The sequence below is a fragment of the Thalassophryne amazonica genome, chromosome 22, assembly GCF_902500255.1.
Source record: "Thalassophryne amazonica chromosome 22, fThaAma1.1, whole genome shotgun sequence".
In the NCBI taxonomy this organism is placed as follows: domain Eukaryota; kingdom Metazoa; phylum Chordata; class Actinopteri; order Batrachoidiformes; family Batrachoididae; genus Thalassophryne; species Thalassophryne amazonica.
In genome coordinates, this window is record NC_047124.1 from 8218289 (window position 1) to 8237168 (window position 18880).

General features: G+C 41.1%; 1 protein-coding gene across 1 annotated transcript in view; it reads right to left on the minus strand.

Moving 5' to 3' along the window:
- Positions 1–18880, minus strand: part of chrm2a (cholinergic receptor, muscarinic 2a) — a 132977-nt gene that overhangs the window by 78953 nt on the left and 35144 nt on the right. The window contains exon 2 of the mRNA XM_034162922.1: positions 2413–2561. The gene's annotated coding sequence lies outside the window, so the exon portion shown is untranslated. The remainder of the gene's footprint in view (positions 1–2412; positions 2562–18880) is intronic.

Below are 18880 nucleotides of genomic sequence, written 5' to 3' on the forward strand. Positions count from 1 at the left end.
AGGATGCTGAGGATGGAGCCACCAGGCAGGAGGAGAAGAGGGAGACCAAAGAGGAGGTTCATGGATGTGCTGAGAGAGGACATGCAGGTGGTTGGTGTGACAGAGGAAGATACAGAGGACAGGGTGAGATGGAAACGATTGATCTGCTGTGGCGACCCCTAACGGGAACAGCCGAAAGACAAAGAAGAAGAAGGATATTGGAGACTCAGGCCTCTCCTCTCCTCCCTCATGCATATTTGACGGTTCCAGCAGCGCGTTTGTGCCCCTGTTGAAGATAATGGATGATCATGCTGTTGAATATGCATTTGCCACAAAGTCGAGTGCGTGCGAGCGAGCACATCCTTTCTGCGCGTGCACGTATCGACTCCTTTATCCTGAGCCAGTGAACGCAAAGGGACGGGTGGTCAAGTTCCCAGCTCCTAATTGCTGAAACCGCTCATGCTACTCTTACCCTCAAAGACCGCAGCTGCCCTGTTAATCCGTGCCGGGGATTTGCCCGGCGTAACTGTGACTTGACCCGACAGTCCTTCAGGGGCAAACAAAATCAGTAGACAGATGACTATATAGTCACATTCTGTCATGCAAAGCAGAGATATAGATATTGTAGAAAGGCAGATCAAAGCAAGCACGCTATCGTCCCCCCCCGATGGTTCAAAGAGCCGCGTATCATGTGATATGATTCCAGACAGCAGCGTTATGACAAAGAGTGCTCTTGGTGGAACGGAATCAACCAGTGGTGTGTGTGTGTTTGCAGATAGCATGCTGCATTCTGCTGATAAAATCCCAACACACCCCCCCCGGAGTGGGGTGTGAGGTTGTTCATATCAAGTGCTCACACGTCAGCGCACATTTTGTCTCTGGAGACTGTCAGCCGCGGTGGAGTGTCACCTGATCTGACGGCTGTTGAAACTTTGAAACACAATCCATAAAATGGGAGGCACCCACGCGGAGCTTTTCTATCAAACCACTTAGTAATGATGCACCACATTCCAGCACCTTTGTGTTGGTAATAAGTGCAAGACAACTACTATTCTTTTACCTTCCCCACTGTTCGGGATTTGAACCAATGACCTGGTGATACTTCAACTTTCAGCATCCCCAAGCAAACATATAATCGAAAATAAATAAATAAAACTGCAGTTTTTGTGTTTTTACAGTGAAGCAAATTTAAAAATATTACCTTAAAATATGGTTTTAGTGTCTAATATGTACACAGTAAGTCACCAAATTAACATAGAATGGATATAAAGGAAGTAAAACTAAATTTAAATAACTTAAACTTGTAATGATGTGCAAATCTTTAAGAATAATTAATAAAGCAAACTTTTTAAAAAAGAAATACAACTTAAAAGTAATGAAAATTGCTACGTATCTAATAATAATTCATACAAATAAATATATACTAATGTTATATAAACAGGGGAGGTGTTAGGTCTAGTGGTTAAGTGTTGGGTTTGAGACCAGAAGATCCTTGGTTCAAAACCCAGCATGACTGGAAAACCATTAACAACCCTTGGTTGTATGGCAGCACCCTGACATTGGGGTGAATGTGAGGCATTATTGTAAAGCGCTCTGAGCATCTGACGCAGATGGAAGAGCGCTATGTAAATGCAGTCCATTTACCATATTAGATATTTTCTTTCAGCTGATAAAACTACATAATTACACACAATTTTTCCTTCAGAAATAGTTGCAGACATCAAGTCACCAAATTAACAAATTAAATATATTTTAACTTAAGTATCTGTAACTTGTTGTGGTGTGTAATGTTTTCCAACAAAAAAAAAATGTTATTTTCAAGATAACTGCAATGTTGAATAATCTTCACTTTTTAAAAGTAAATTTTCTTTTATGTAGTAAAGCAGCATAAGTTGCCAAAAAAAAAAAAATAAAAATAAAAAATCTGAAAAAATATTAATAAGCCTTGAAAACAGAAAAGCCACAAACATCTATTTATTTTTTTTATTAACATTAATGCTGTTTGGGACTATGTTTGATCTTTTAAAAAATAATTTGCAGATTCTTATCAGTCAGTTGAATAAATCAGTACAAATACTGTGTCATACTCTTACTGTTTCTTTTACTTCCAGACTTAAGTCCACTTTGTAAGAGTATTAAAAGCCATCTGGCTGTAAAAGTGATTATTACTTGCATGATATTAAAGGGTGTGTGGAATTACACAAACCATTATTTGTTTGTTTTTTTTAACATTTCTTTAATTTAGAGTTTGTAGGTATTTTTCATTTTGAATTTAGTCCATTTTTCCAACTGATGTCATAAAGAAACCTTCTTCAATACAACAAATAATCACTCAAATACAACACCATAAACAACAGAACAACATTCTAAAAGTATTTTCCTTGGGTTCTGCAGAGAAAACATGGTGTCACTGCAGAGACGTGATGTACTTACAGCAGGTGTTACACACTCAGTTGGGCTTCTTCACACTTGGATGACATATTCGTTGTGTCCGTGTTCAATGTCACACCACAGACGTTTTCTGACAGAGTGAAGCGACGCCTCACATCTGGTTCCAGCTACATGGTTCGAACCCATGGCCACTGTTCCAGAAAGAAAAACGAAAAAAGAGAGAGGAAACAGCTGGGTGATCGACTTTTACATAATTAAACTCTTGATAAATAAGAAAATTGATTGTAATTTTTAGGGTCGATACACAAAAGAGTTGGATTGAGAAATCATTTGGCCCATTCAGATTAGATAGAACTTTATTGATCCCTTGGGAAGACTCTCTCAGGGAAATTGAGGTTCCAGCAGCATTGTATAGCAGCACACGGGGTAAGAAGCACACAGAGTATCAAAAGTGAAAGTAATTCATGCTGTGTTGCCAAAAAATTCTCAGCCATTATCAACCACTGATGATCTGACGAGTTGAAGAGCTGGAATAACTGTCTTCTAACTATTATTTTAAACATGAAAATAAAGCAAGCATTCTAACAACAATGGCAATATGACGTATGGCCATTGATTGATTGATTGTATGACCTTGATCTTTACTCAAATGATTGATCTCTGGTTGACCTTGCCAGGGTAAATCCAGAAGTGTATGCCACATTTGGATCAAACAGTGTCAAAAACCAAATTACTTGAACTTGACCTCTGCCAAAGTTAGTTTCTTAATAGCAGTTTTAGGCCAATCCTTCACTGACATACCATGGGTACCAGACTTGGCCGGGCCGCTAATCTGAGATTGACTGGCATCCCGTTTAGAGAAAGTCACAGACTTTCATCTGCTTCATGCTATGGAATCCGGTAGTAAGCACCAGCAGCAATAGGCCTCAGAGCCTATATAGGACATGCTTCTTCTTATATGTATTGAGTGATATATGTGACAGAGCTGATGTAACTATGGGACCAATAAGAAGACATTATTTACTGAGATCAAACAACAAGAAAACAACTAGAAGCACTCGGAGAGCGCAAACCTCCGCCAAGGCCATAGGGTCACTGACGTCACATGGAATACCCTTTGGCAAAGATACTTATTCCACATCGTTTCACACATCTACCATCATGTTTCAGATTCAGTGGTTAACTCTCTGGGGTCCGAGGGCATTTTTTGGACAGTTCACTCGCCTGGAATAAATGTTTTATTATTGCTGTAAACAGCTCTCCCTGCATCCCACAATCAAGTTTTATGTCTCTTTTTTCAGGACAACCTGTACTTTCAAAATATATATGCTATAGTTGTGTTTTATAAGTGTAATAAAGGTTTACAATCAGAAATAAGAAAGGAAAAAGTAAAGCGGAAAATAATTTTCCACACACATTTATTCAAAACACAGCAAAATATAATAAACTAGTAACACATCACTCCTAAAAATAATCTTTGGTGTGTCACGTGAGGTGAATCTGCCCTACAATTGGATTTTGGAAAACCATGTGACAGTGAACCAGTTCCGATTGGACACTCACATTGCTCATGTCATCACACAGCTTCTATGAGGAGTACAAAGATGTTGGACGGTGGCTTGAAAGTCCGCGGAGTTAACTTTTCAGCAAAACATGTAAGTTTCTATCTCATATCATTAAAAAGTTATTTATAATTTAGTAAAGCTTGGTCTCAGCTGTCGTATATGACGGCGTCGGCCCCAGAGGGTTAAACCCTTAGATCTTCAGCAAATGTATTTATAATGAGAAACTGCATGAATTACACATTTTCTTTTAGTTTTCTAATAAAAAGTTTATTCAATGAGGAGAAACAAATGCTAAATTATTGTTGTGTCGTAACTTAATTTTTGTTCAGCCTTTGTGACCCGTCTTCATGAAGTTAGATGTAAAAATGTTGAAATTGGCCCTATCCTGCAATGATAAAGAATCTTTAAAAAAATACTGGATCCAGATTGTGTTCCGTATCATTTCCATAATTTAATGACTTCTAAGTTAGTGTTGTGTGGGCCGCCAGAAGAGGAGGTACTGCTGGCCCACCACCAGAGGGCGCCCTGCCTGAAGTGCGGGCTTCAGGCACGAGAGGGCGCTGCCGCCATGGACACAGCCGGGGGTGACAGCTGTCATGAGATAATGAGTGACAGCTGTCACCCCCGGCTACACTTCATCATACTACTCCATAAAACCTGGACGTCATCTCCACCTCATTGCTGAGATATCATCTACCTGTGAAGGTAATATTCTCTGCCGAACTAAGTAATTATAACTTACGTGTGCTCTGTTAGCAGCCGTTGTCCTGTGGTGCCTTGTCAGCTGGGTTGGCGGTTTGTGAGAGTGCCGACGTCTTCGCCTCTCACTCCTTCCAGATAAGTGCTTTAACAGGAGCTGCATGAGTGTGTGATTAGAGGTGGAGGTGACTTTCCACCTTCTGACTGTTTTTGTTACTGGGTGTGCACACACCCACGTCTCACTGTTTGTGCTCCTCGCCAGCAGTACCAGATCCGACAGTCGGGGACAGTGATCACCTGGGAATTCGGGACTTGGCGGCTCCAGTATTCACCGGGTTCTGTGGCGGTGGAAATCGTGTGGTTCCGGCTCTTCTCAGGACAGACGTCTTCTATCCTCAAGCCTGCCCACACGTCACCTTTGTGGATTGACTGTTATCAGATTCTGAGATTGTCTGTATATTCGTTGTGCACATTCACAACATTAAATTGTTACCTTTTGGCTCATCTATTGACCGTTCATTTGCGCCCCCTGTTGTGGGTCCGTGTCACTACACTTTCCCCAACAGTTAGGCCAAGATACAGCCCTGGTAAAAATTTCATTGAAATCCGTTGAGGATTTTTTTGAGAAATCCTAACAAACCAACCAACCTACAAACAAACGGACGCGACCGAAAACACAACCTCCTTGGCAGAGGAAAAAATGGCAGGACATTTTGAAGAGTAACTATGTGTGTTTGTTCACAATCATGTTGTGATGCAGCTCTAAAGTTACAGATATCAAAAGTAAAATACATTTCAGATCAAATCCAAGCTGATATTTTCAATCCATTTACTTGCAACCAAGTGCAGGGAAATATGTGAAAGATTTTGCATGCAAGTCACATATGTTTAAGAGCAAGGGTTTTTTGTAAGATTTTAATAACAGAATGAGTTATATATTGTGTAATCTACTGTGTAATCCATTGGCAATTTGTAGTAGTTATAGTGTGACGGAGGCCAGCAGAAGTCACTTTGCAATTGCAGTCAGTAAAACCTCCCTCCCAAATGGGTTTTAGCCTTCTGATTAGGGATTGCACCTCCCATGTTGGAGATCATGAGTTGGCATTCCCGAGGGGAGAGAGTGGGAGGAGCCAAAATATATAACGCAATGCAAAGCTGCTCCAGTTGCAGTTTGTTCTGCATATTTTTTATGTAAAGTCTAAGGAGAATGATGAAAATGTTCTGGCATGGATATTGTATGAAAATCCATTTGTAGTTGTTAATCTAAATATGAAACTTGACCTTGGCTTCCAAACAGTTTGGTGGTGTCAGTTAATCATTGAGACTTGTTTTAGAGATGATTCAAGTGTCTGCTGAAAGCTCAAAACACCTCAATACCACTTTTTTTCTGAGGTTATTTTCTCAAATTTGCAGAAACAAGTCTTTTAATCAGCTTATTTGTCCCAATTATTGTGTGGAAAATCAAATTGTGATCTTTATCCTTATCTTTTCACTGTGGTAATCAGGTACCTTCAAGATACACAATAAACTTGATGCCCTACAGCTGGCTGAGCTGCCAACTAAATATTTTACATCTGATTACACTGCTAACAGAAGGTCTTATTGATATGTACACAAGTTGGTCTTGAGTCTTGTCTTTCTGTCTGAAGTTTGTCTTTCTGTCTTAAGTCACATTTGCCTTATCCTTGTACAACACATCTTTTTAATGTTTTATTGATTAATGCTTTTGTACATAAATATACAAAAATACTAAAATAAGTCTGTCTTTCTGTCTTAAGTCACATTTGCCTTATCCCACACTAGATCTCAGGGGTTAGCAATGATTTTAGACAGCAAATTGTCAGACTTAGACAGCTGAAGGTCAATTCCAGCTTTCCTTCAGAAGACTGGAACGTCTTAAGTATGTCACATTCTAAGTTATTTTAAAGGAGCACAAGAAAGGGGTCTTATGCTTCGGTATAGCAACACTCAGATACATAAGGTATCAATGCACTGTACCATTTTGTTTATGGCTAGTTTTAAGTAAGGTTTTGCTCTAGCTCAAGACTAAGATCCAGGCTATCAACAACCTCCTGGACTCAGCCATCAGAAGTGTATTTGTGCTGTGGTGAAAATGTTGAACTTATAGGGATATTCAGTAACCTTGGCAGTGGCATCCAGCTGCCTGGGAAGAGTTTATGAGTCATGAGCTCACTGGATAGAGATGTTTGGTGATGGTGGTGTCTTTGCAGGAAAGGGAAGGTCCAAGTATTTAGGGTCCTGCTGCTTCCTGTCATTCTATATAGTTGTGAAACTGGGGCACTAACCAGTGACCTACAGTGAAGACTGTCAGTTAACACAGTTCGTCGCTACATCTACTGGATGTCTTTGGTACTAGGTCTTTTTGGAGGATCCTTGGGTACCACTGCAATGAGTGTCAAAGGTGCAGTTATTTAGGGAGACTCAGATGAGGAATATCACTTAATTTATGAGGGAACAACAGCTATGAGACTTTGGCCATGTGGTGCATTTCTATAGGCACGATACAGAACCCAGGTGCCTCAGCATTAAGGACCCCAGTGGCTGGGGACAAAGGCAAAGGGGTTACATGGTTACTTTCAAGAGGTGGGGATGGATTGGTTGCCTGCCTGAGTGGTTGCCAACAAAGACATAGGTGTGGTAGACGGTTTCATGATGTGGTGGATGCAGTGAGGCACAGCACCAGCATATGGCCCCCCAGACTTGACTTGAGGGAAATGCAGATGGAATATGACAGAAAGAAACGTTTGGAAACTACAGACTGGTTTAAGCGACTCTTGACTCTGCTCCCAGACCACCAACAACCAGCAAAAATCTACTTAAGCATAAAAATTCAAAAAGAAAAAATAATATAGCACCTTCAACTGCACCACAGACTAAAACAGTTAAATGTGGTCTATTAAACATTAGGTCTCTCTCTTCTAAGTCCCTGTTGGTAAATGATATAATAATTGATCAACATATTGATTTATTCTGCCTAACAGAAACCTGGTTACAGCAGGATGAATATGTTAGTTTAAATGAGTCAACACCCCCGAGTCACACTAACTGTCAGAATGCTCGTAGCACGGGCCGAGGAGGAGGATTAGCAGCAATCTTCCATTCCAGCTTATTAATTAATCAAAAACCCAGACAGAGCTTTAATTCATTTGAAAGCTTGACTCTTAGTCTTGTCCATCCAAATTGGAAGTCCCAAAAACCAGTTTTATTTGTTATTATCTATCGTCCACCTGGTCGTTACTGTGAGTTTCTCTGTGAATTTTCAGACCTTTTGTCTGACTTAGTGCTTAGCTCAGATAAGATAATTATGGTGGGCGATTTTAACATCCACACAGATGCTGAGAATGACAGCCTCAACACTGCATTTAATCTATTATTAGACTCTATTGGCTTTGCTCAAAAAGTAAATGAGTCCACCCACCACTTTAATCATATCTTAGATCTTGTTCTGACTTATGGTATGGAAATAGAAGACTTAACAGTATTCCCTGAAAACTCCCTTCTGTCTGATCATTTCTTAATAACATTTACATTTACTCTGATGGACTACCCAGCAGTGGGGAATAAGTTTCATTACACTAGAAGTCTTTCAGAAAGCGCTGTAACTAGGTTTAAGGATATGATTCCTTCTTTATGTTCTCTAATGCCATATACCAACACAGTGCAGAGTAGCTACCTAAACTCTGTAAGGGAGATAGAGCATCTCGTCAATAGTTTTACATCTTCATTGAAGACAACTTTGGATGCTGTAGCTCCTCTGAAAAAGAGAGCTTTAAATCAGAAGTGCCTGACTCCATGGTATAACTCACAAACTCGCAGCTTAAAGCAGATAACCCGTAAGTTGGAGAGGAAATGGCGTCTCACTAATTTAGAAGATCTTCACTTAGCCTGGAAAAAGAGTCTGTTGCTCTATAAAAAAGCCCTCCATAAAGCTAGGACATCTTTCTACTCATCACTAATTGAAGAAAATAAGAACAACCCCAGGTTTCTTTTCAGCACTGTAGCCAGGCTGACAAAGGGTCAGAGCTCTATTGAGCTGAGTATTCCATTAACTTTAACTAGTAATGACTTCATGACTTTCTTTGCTAACAAAATTTTAACTATTAGAGAAAAAATTACTCATAACCATCCCAAAGACGTATCGTTATCTTTGGCTGCTTTCAGTGATGCCGGTATTTGGTTAGACTCTTTCTCTCAGATTGTTCTGTCTGAGTTATTTGGTTTGAATCATATTTGTATAATAGATTACAATTTGTTCATGTAAATGGGGAATCTTCTTCACAGACTAAAGTTAATTATGGAGTTCCACAAGGTTCTGTGCTAGGACCAATTTTATTCACTTTATACATGCTTCCCTTAGGCAGTATTATTAGACGGTATTGCTTAAATTTTCATTGTTACGCAGATGATACCCAGCTTTATCTATCCATGAAGCCAGAGGACACACACCAATTAGCTAAACTGCAGGATTGTCTTACAGACATAAAGACATGGATGACCTCTAATTTCCTGCTTTTAAACTCAGATAAAACTGAAGTTATTGTACTTGGCCCCACAAATCTTAGAAACATGGTGTCTAACCAGATCCTTACTCTGGATGGCATTACCCTGACCTCTAGTAATACTGTGAGAAATCTTGGAGTCATTTTTGATCAGGATATGTCATTCAAAGCGCATATTAAACAAATATGTAGGACTGCTTTTTTGCATTTATGCAATATCTCTAAATCAGAAAGGTCTTGTCTCAGAGTGATGCTGAAAAACTAATTCATGCATTTATTTCCTCTAGGCTGGACTATTGTAATTCATTATTATCAGGTTGTCCTAAAAGTTCCCTAAAAAGCCTTCAGTTAATTCAAAATGCTGCAGCTAGAGTACTGACGGGGACTAGAAGGAGAGAGCATATCTCACCCATATTGGCCTCTCTTCATTGGCTTCCTGTTAATTCTAGAATAGAATTTAAAATTCTTCTTCTTACTTATAAGGTTTGAATAATCAGGTCCCATCTTATCTTAGGGACCTCGTAGTACCATATCACCCCAATAGAGCGCTTCGCTCTCAGACTGCAGGCTTACTTGTAGTTCCTAGGGTTTGTAAGAGTAGAATGGGAGGCAGAGCCTTCAGCTTTCAGGCTCCTCTCCTGTGGAACCAGCTCCCAATTCAGATCAGGGAGACAGACACCCTCTCTACTTTTAAGATTAGGCTTAAAACTTTCCTTTTTGCTAAGCTTGTAGTTAGGGCTGGATCAGGTGACCCTGAACCATCCCTTAGTTATGCTGCTATAGACGTAGACTGCTGGGGGGTTCCCATGATGCACTGTTTCTTTCTCTTTTTGCTCTGTATGCACCACTCTGCATTTAATCATTAGTGATCGATCTCTGCTCCCCTCCACAGCATGTCTTTTTCCTGGTTCTCTCCCTCAGCCCCAACCAGTCCCAGCTGAAGACTGCCCCTCCTTGAGCCTGGTTCTGCTGGAGGTTTCTTCCTGTTAAAAGGGAGTTTTTCCTTCCCACTGTAGCCAAGTGCTTGCTCACAGGGGGTCGTTTTGACCGTTGGGGTTTTACATAATTATTGTATGGCCTTGCCTTACAATATAAAGCACCTTGGGGCAACTGTTTGTTGTGATTTGGCGCTATATAAAAAAAATTGATTGATTGATTGATTGATTGAGTAGTACTGGGCTTTTTTTTTATTGTAGGTGTTCCTGTTTTCTTCAAACATAGAAGTCCTATGTAAGCCCTGAGGCCCGTTGGTGCCATTGCTTCTCAGGATTTCATAATATGAAGTGGATAAGAGGGTATGATTCCCCCTAGTCCAACACAGGTTACTTCCCCAGCCAAGGCCGGTAGAGCTGGATGGACTGGGACAGTGCGGATGAAGAGTCTTGCCTACGGACACAAACAGGTAGCATGACCAAGATTAAAACCCAGGTCTTCATATTGGCAGGCCAGCTCTTTATCCATTGGGGTAGTTTCTGCTTCCAAAATCAGTCCAAATCCTAATGCCTGTAACCCAACAGTGCAGGAATGTCAGTCTATAAAGGTAGCAATGATGATTTAAGTACTTTGGAGATGCTTACGTAGCTTTAAAAAGCTTCATGATCACGACCATCAAGAGTTCTGTAATTGTGTACATTGTACAATGTACATTCTGTACACTCATACTCACTTACTCATCTTCGACTGCTTTTCCGGGTTTGGGGCACTGTGGCAACAGTTCCAGCAGGGGACCCCAGACTTCCCTTTCCCGTGCCACATTGACTACCGCTGACTGGGGGATCCTGAGGCATTCCCAGGCCAGTGTGGAGATATAATCTCTCCACCTAGTCCTGGGTCTTCCCCAGGGTCTCCTCCCTGATGGACATGCCTGGAACACCTCCCTTGGGAGGTGCCCAGGAGGCATCCTTACCAGATGCCCGAACCACCTCAGCTGGCTCCTTTCAATATGAAGAAGCAGCAATTCTACTCCGAGCCTCCCACGGATGACCGAACTTCTCACCCTATCTCTAAGGGAGACACCAGCCACCCTCCTGAGGAAGCCCATTTCGGCTGCTTGTACCCGCGATCTAGTTCTTTCGGTCATGACACAACACTCACAACCATAGGTGAGAGTACGAACGAAGACTGACCAGTAGATCAAGAGCGTCGCCTTTTGGGTCAGCTCCCTTTTCGTCACAACAATACGGTAGAGTGAATGCAACACCGCCCCTGCTGCGCCGATTCTTTGGCCAATCTCATGCTCCATCGTCCTCTCACTCGTGAACAAAACCCCGAGGTACTTGAACTCCTTCACTTCACATTCTTCTTCTATTCAACTACTTCACATTCTGTACATTGTTCTGTAATTTGTGTCTGTAGCATTGCCCATGCACAGGGTCACCCCTTTGAGTCTGGTCTGCTTGAGGTTTCTTCCTCAGAGGGAGTTTGTCCTTATCACTACTGCTCTCGGGGTTAGTAAGGTTAGACAAGGTAAGGTTAGAGTTGAGGCAACTCTGTTGTGATCTGGCGCTATATAAATGAAAATAAATTGAGAATTGAAGAGTTTCAAATCTAGGAAGAAAACAAATCTGCTTTTCCAGAGAGAATATTAAAGTTTGCAATTTTGATATTTGGAGCCCCCGTCAGTAGTTGCCATGAGAGAAATTGCACCCTAGGGTGCCAACATTCAATTACTCTGTATTACCGCTGGGTAATTTTGCAACATTAGAGTCTCACAGTTTCATGCAAAAACTCTCTGAACAACAGTCACATGTTCAGTATGATGCACGGCACAATATCACCAACTCAGCAGGCCTGGTGAGCAAAGCTTCAGCTGTTTTGAGGCGCTTTAAACAGTTTCCTTTTTCATAACGCTGTGTTCCATCTCTGTACAGCAATATAGCAAAAATTCCATTAAGTAGGAACAACACAGAAGACAAATGTGCCATGCAGGATATGGAAGATGAGAAAAGGTGTACACCTGGCTTGATTTGATGTCCAGAGAGATGAAACCATTCATATCACAGTTTTAGTTATCACAACTTCACCTCTCAGTACTCCTCTGTGAAATTACTGTTTTGTGCCCAATAACTTCTGCAGCTCCACGATATCCTCCGAAGAGTGCACTTTTAACAATCTCATAACAAAAACATGTTCACACCTCTATGAACTGTCGGAAGCACTTTGGAAAGACCTCGTGGAAAGCATAAGAAATGAAACGCACCTTTCACTGTTTCCATTTTTAAACACACTGAGGGGAACGTGCGGAATGCAGTTTCCGAGTACTTGTTGTACCCGGACTGCAGCTTCTGGGACCATTCTTCAAGTGTGGGCTGCTGCCTTATTGCAATCTCAGCATTATGACTGGTGCGTCTCCATATCTGAACCTAGGCATAGATCTCAGTGGACATCTGCTCTGGCTCTTCATTATCTGCTCTCAGCCAACATCCCAGCAGTGGTGCATGTGTCTGGATGAAATGTGGTGATTATATAACTGTCTAAAAAGCTGTCTGACAGACTACTTACAGGCCAAAGTGTCAATCGTACCCTGACTCTGCAGCCCTTCAGGCTATCTGGGACATATTCCTTCATTATGCATGATGTCTCTGTATGCATGTTGTTCTGGTTGACTGTCTGATCTGATCTGGAAACCCTCGTAACAAGGCAGCAAACATGCATGGACCAGTGTCAGCATTTATTAGGTCTGTATCTTGACGTATGCCAACATCAATTCAACCCTACGGTCAGATTTGCTACGAATGCGGGAAACAAGCAGTTTCTGTTTGTCTCTTGATCTGCACAATGATGAATGATAAAGGATAAGGAAACCAGACACCATCAAGCTGAGCTTTTCCCCCCATGCTTGAATAGTTGATGGAACCAAAGTTGGATTCGAAGTTCGCGTCTGTATAGGGATAGTTGGCTTGCATCTAGTACGATTATCAGGTTTCGTGGACAAAAACGTCTGGACGCAACTGCGTAATTGAAGCGAAGGCACAGGGCGCAACGATCTGGCAAAGGAGTAGTGCCACCAGTAGGACATAAATACACCCAGGTGATGAGATGCAGATTAGAAACAGGTGTGTGGAAAGATCCTGTGGCCCAAGCAGAGTGCAACGCCCACCACCAAGCACCAAGAGAGACAGACAAGAGAGATAGGGACAGAAAAAGACCAAGCAGGAAAAACCCAGCACAGGGAAAACTATAAAAACCTAAATTAAACATGGCATGGCACAGAGCACAGGTGCAAAGCATGACAACGATGTCTTGTAAATTACCTCAGGAGGTACTATCTGGTTCCAAAAACACGTTTTTTTTAGAACTTAAAAAGTTAGGGACCTGTCCCACTGGTGTTTAGGAGGATTTGCGTATGGATTGCGCACAAAATTGGCTCATATTCACTTAACATCCGCAATATGTGTGAAACATGCTTGTATGAGTCGGCCGACACCCAAACATGTCTGCAATTATCTGCAGAGGCACGTTTTTCCGTTACCAGGATTTTTGAGCTGCACAAAATTTTTCCTGCGGATGACATCCGCCTTACATACTCCATACATACTCAATACATACACAATACATACTCACTCTATGCTCTGTATATCTGCCGTTAACCGCTGATATCCACAACTAACGAGGATTTGTGGCTTGGCAGTGGACCGGGACAGTGTGTAAAACAGATATATATCGTGCCCATCATGTCCACATCACAAACTAAAATATGTTGTAGCTAATGCATACAGATTGGCCACGAATAAAGCGTTTTTATTACAACTGATTTGCAGCTGATTTGCGGACAATCTGTGAATGCATAACAAACACGTCACGTAAACCCAAAGTACTATATGTGGCAGAAAGCGACATACGTACCAGTCAGTGCCGGTCCGGCTGTGTAAATCCACAAAGATGTAGCTGCTGCAATCCAGGACTTTTATTTAACACCAACAAAAGGAAGAGCTGCTGTAAACTCACGCTGAAGTCTGTTTTCTGTGACACTTTAAAAAAAAAAAAAAAAACACCGTCTCACACCCTGAGCGGCTTCCCCCCTCCCGCTCCCCAAATTCATGAACACTTAACCCTCGCATGACAACATGAACATTAACCCTGTGATCAACTTGTCCTAGTCCAGCAAATGCTCCAGAGGCTGTATTGTTGGTGTGAATAGTGATGCTGAAAGGCCAGAGTGCGCTTCTTTTATGACCGCAATGCAGATGCCGTGCACATGCAACACGTGCGCGATGCATTCATAATACATTCCTAATACTGCCGTGATAATCTCAATGGGCCTCATGTATCAAAGTTGCGCACTTGTGGCATAAATTTACGCTGTAAATTTGAAGTGCACCAAAGTTGCCGTGACATGTATCAAGCAGTGCGCACCTGCCCATTTCCAGCGTATGCCTGACATAACCTTGATAAATGCGGCGGGTGAAAACAATCCTAATTATAATAAACACGCCCATAAATATTCAGACTCCGCTTCAGACACACCCTCATTTTACGACATGGAAGCCAGGAAGACGGCAAAGAAAAAGAACTCCACCAATCACGACGCGTGCCAATAGAGCGTCAAAAGCGGCCGTCGTATTAATTGTTTTGTAGTATAATCAAAAAAGTGTTTCAGTGGTCCCTCATTTATTGCGGGATTTACGTTCTAAAAATAGCCCGTAATACACGAAACCGCGACGTAGTCAGCGTTATTTTTTACAATTATTATAGACGTTTCAAAGCTGTAAAAACCCTGTAAAACCACTTTATACACTTTCTCAATCAGGCATGAACATTTTCTCACTTTTCTCTCGTGTGTAAACACTCTCAAAGTTCAAACCTTAGTAGAAAAATAAGACCAACCTGTTTTCAGGCCCAAACATTTGTTTGAGAAATAAAAATAGAACATTTTCCTATAAATAATTAAGATGGCTTTTAGAACTAACAAATTTAATTTTAACGATCAACGTACGAGGTCGGACACATAAGAAATTATTAATAGTGACTGACCAGTATTTCACAGTTGTTGGCGCTATTTTTTCTTCTGGGTGAGAAGATTCTTATAAACAGACACGCAGAACACAGAACACTGTAAAAAAAAAAAAGGCATGCAAAATTGGACTAAATACTCCGCGAGATTCCGAGGGCTCGACAGGTGAACGGCGTTATAGCGAGGGACCACTGTATTCTCTTTTCACGTCAATAATTCTTGACATGTGGATATTTGCTCGCTCAATTAATAAGACACGCCTAATTTTTCAGATTTCTTTATTCTTAAAATGTATTTCTTTATTTATTTTATTGTGATAAACGAATGGAGACGACACAACCTGATTGCAACACGGGCGAAGGGAATGACAACACTACAGTTGTAATGATCAATTTCATAGTCTAAAACGATCACACCACATGAAGTTAAGCTCAGCGCTGCTCTGGCTCCAGGCTCGAAGTCTGGAGAAAAAGGCGCGCAGCGCTTTCTTTGCAGTCAGCGCTGTGACCACGGATTGTGCTCGATAGACCAACAATCCCGCAAAAGCAGGATTTGTATTGATTATTATGTAGTATAATCAGGAAAGTGTTATTTATGTAACATATGCATTGATTTGTATAATGGCACTGTTTATCAGGCCGATCATATTCATTTTTATGTGGATTCCAGCGCTGGTTTATTTTGGCGTATAATTTACACCACCTCTCGACCTGGTGTATATTTTCAGCGCAGCGTACACCAATGACCACATTGATAAATGTGGCTGTTTTGGTGTACACCCCATATACGCTCAAATATCGCCGTACACATGTTGATACATGAGGCCCAATGTGTTGGATCAGTTTCCTCACTACATGTGTTATATAACCGTGATTGTTCATCATATAGTCGCTATATATTATTAATTTATCCGTAATTCATACTGGGACATTTGTCATTTTTGGCCATTTTTGTTGCGGACAACAAACGCCCGTACTTTGTGTACTCAATTCATGTGCAATTAATCCTCTCCCCAGTGGGACAGGGCCCTTAAATGTCGGTCCACTTTGTTTTATCAAGTCCAGAGTCAACATCGTCTAAAATCTCTCAGGAGATTTTAGGGCACATTCAGACTGGGGGATGGCTATCCAGCAAGATTTGTTGAGGCTAGAATAGGGCTACCTCGAGGATCATGAAAGTTCCTCGCTACATTCGTGCACCCACAGCATCCTCTCCACTGTGGTGGCAACAGCGAGGACAGCTTACAGCCTTCTTTGCCCGCAGTGCCTTCTCTTAATCTTATGAAATATTCTATCATGAAATGCATTTTGTTTTCTTTTTTGGAGTTGTAAGCCATAATTCTGAAAATTAAAATAAATAAAAAGCCTGACACATTTTAATTTATCTGTAATGAGTGTATATGATTAGATGAGATAGACCTTTATTAATCCCTTGGGAAGACTCCCTCAGGGACATTGAAGTTCCAGCAGCATTGTATAGCAGCACACAGGGCAAGAAGCACACAGAGTATAAAAAAAGTGAAAGTAAAAAAGAAAAACAGTTTGCAATATAAATACCAGACATACATTATACACATTTTTCACTTTCTGAAATAACATGAAAGATATGAATTAATTAATTCATAATATTCCATTTTTTTTAGCTGCACTGCACCAACATTTACCTCCTCTGGCTGGAAAAAGGCAGACAGCACTAATACGGCTTTGAAAAGGAATAGTTTGCACCAGGGGTGCCGAAAAAGGGGAGAATAAGGAGAAGGACTAGGGGCCCATGACTGATAGGGACCCAGAGAGGCCCCCCTAATCCAATTATAATACTGACAAAATAATATGGGGGGTGGCCCAGTAAGATTTCTTTTCATAGGGCCCAAAATCCTAGGCGGCGCCCCTGGTTTGTACCATCAGTTATGTTTAGTTATCACATGACTGGGTAACAGGCGTCATGCAATCCAATAGACATTGGTGTTGTTTGACCATTACTTTGGAGACCAGGCATTAAACACTCTCAAAACTATTCCGTATCTTATAAGCTCAAACTATATTTTACATCACTTCTTTTTTGCCAAAACTGTAACCTTGTGACAACTGAAACTGACTGAAATTGACTTTTGTCACAATATTGGTTGTTTTTTTCCCACATAACTCCAAAACGATCAGTCGCACGTCGTCCAAACTATAGCTTTTTGGAATCCCTGGGATCAGACAAATAATGTGATATACTTTTCAATATGATAGCGGCATTTTTAAATGCTGATCGCTGTGTAAATGTGTATTGACGTCTCCCTGTTATCACAGAATTTTGTTCATTTTTGTTATGGTAAACTGAGGCTGGATTGTATGTGTTATTTTTTTCCACCTTAAGTATTAAAAGTCTGCTTGGCCCGTGGGCGATTGGACCTGGACAAAAGAAGCAAACTTCAGAAAGTTGTTTATTTAATTTTTACAAAGCATAAAAAGATAAGCGGCCCAATTTGACTTCGCCCGCTTCGACTGAACCACCTCCTGCAAATGTATAGAAATTCATTCTATCAGCTTTTCAAACACTGTCTCACAGTCTGATGTGCATCCTCTCTACACTGGGAAACACTCGCTTGCCAAGCGCAGGAGGAACAAAAAGATCTGAGCTCAAAGTTCAGGGTACAGCTTCAGAGAGCCGATTGAAAAACGTTTATTCAGCTACGGAAAGGATACATGTTGAATGGGCACTTTGTGATGATCATAAACGTTAGTGCGGCACATTGCAGCCACACAGAGTCCCTCAGGGAGGCTGGATGAATTATTTTAATGCCACTGGCTGCCCCTTCAGACACCACCGGGGTTTTTAATGTTCCTGTCAAATGTGAAACTTCAGCAGGTCTTTGTGGTGGTTCCAGGATGTTCTGACCCACCTTCAATTCATTTTCCAGTGAGAACATTTTTGGAGAAACTTGAGTTTTTCATCTTTCTGTTGTGATTTTTTCTGCACAAAAATGTGACATAATCAGAGGTTAGTGGTTAACGGGGGTCATTATTGTCACAGTTTCATGAGTAACATATATATTTTATATCGTGCTTCCATAAACATCCCCCGCAGCATGTTCATGATGTTAGGTTCGATCTGGAAGTACACTAAGGCCGCACATCTCCACATCCACCAAACCACAGAACAGCCTTAGGTCCTGGATGGCAGCCACCACTCCAAAGTAACCATCTATCTGGAGGAGCCACATCAAACGTGGGCATCCCCTTGGTTTCCTCCAACCACTGTGGTCCTCAACTCTGACGCACCTGAATGCTGGATCATACAAAATGTCATAGGTGATTATCCCATATCTTTCTCTCCCTAAGTCACCAGTTGTTGGAAACAAAGTCATTTCAGTGGTACCCAAGACATCTAATTATCACCAAGATATTGTGCAACAAAAATATTATCAGCTGTTCCTTCATCTCCAACAAATTTCCTTAAAATCAGTTCCTGCCTTTGAAATTTGGCTGAGAAGCGGGGCTGAAGTGGATGAGAATACTAGAGATGTGTATGTTATAGTGAGTGCTTTTCCATCATATCCTTTAGATTTTATTAATTTTAACCCTCTGGGGTCTGAGGGCATTTTTTGGACAGTTCACTCGCCTGGCATAAATGTTTTATTATTGCTGTTAATAGCTCTCCCTGCATCCCCCAATCAAGTTTTATGTCTCTTTTTTTCAGGACAACCTGTTCTTTCATAATATATATGCTTTTGTTGTGTTTTATAAGTGTAATAATGGTTTACAATCAGAAATAAGAAAGGAAAAAGT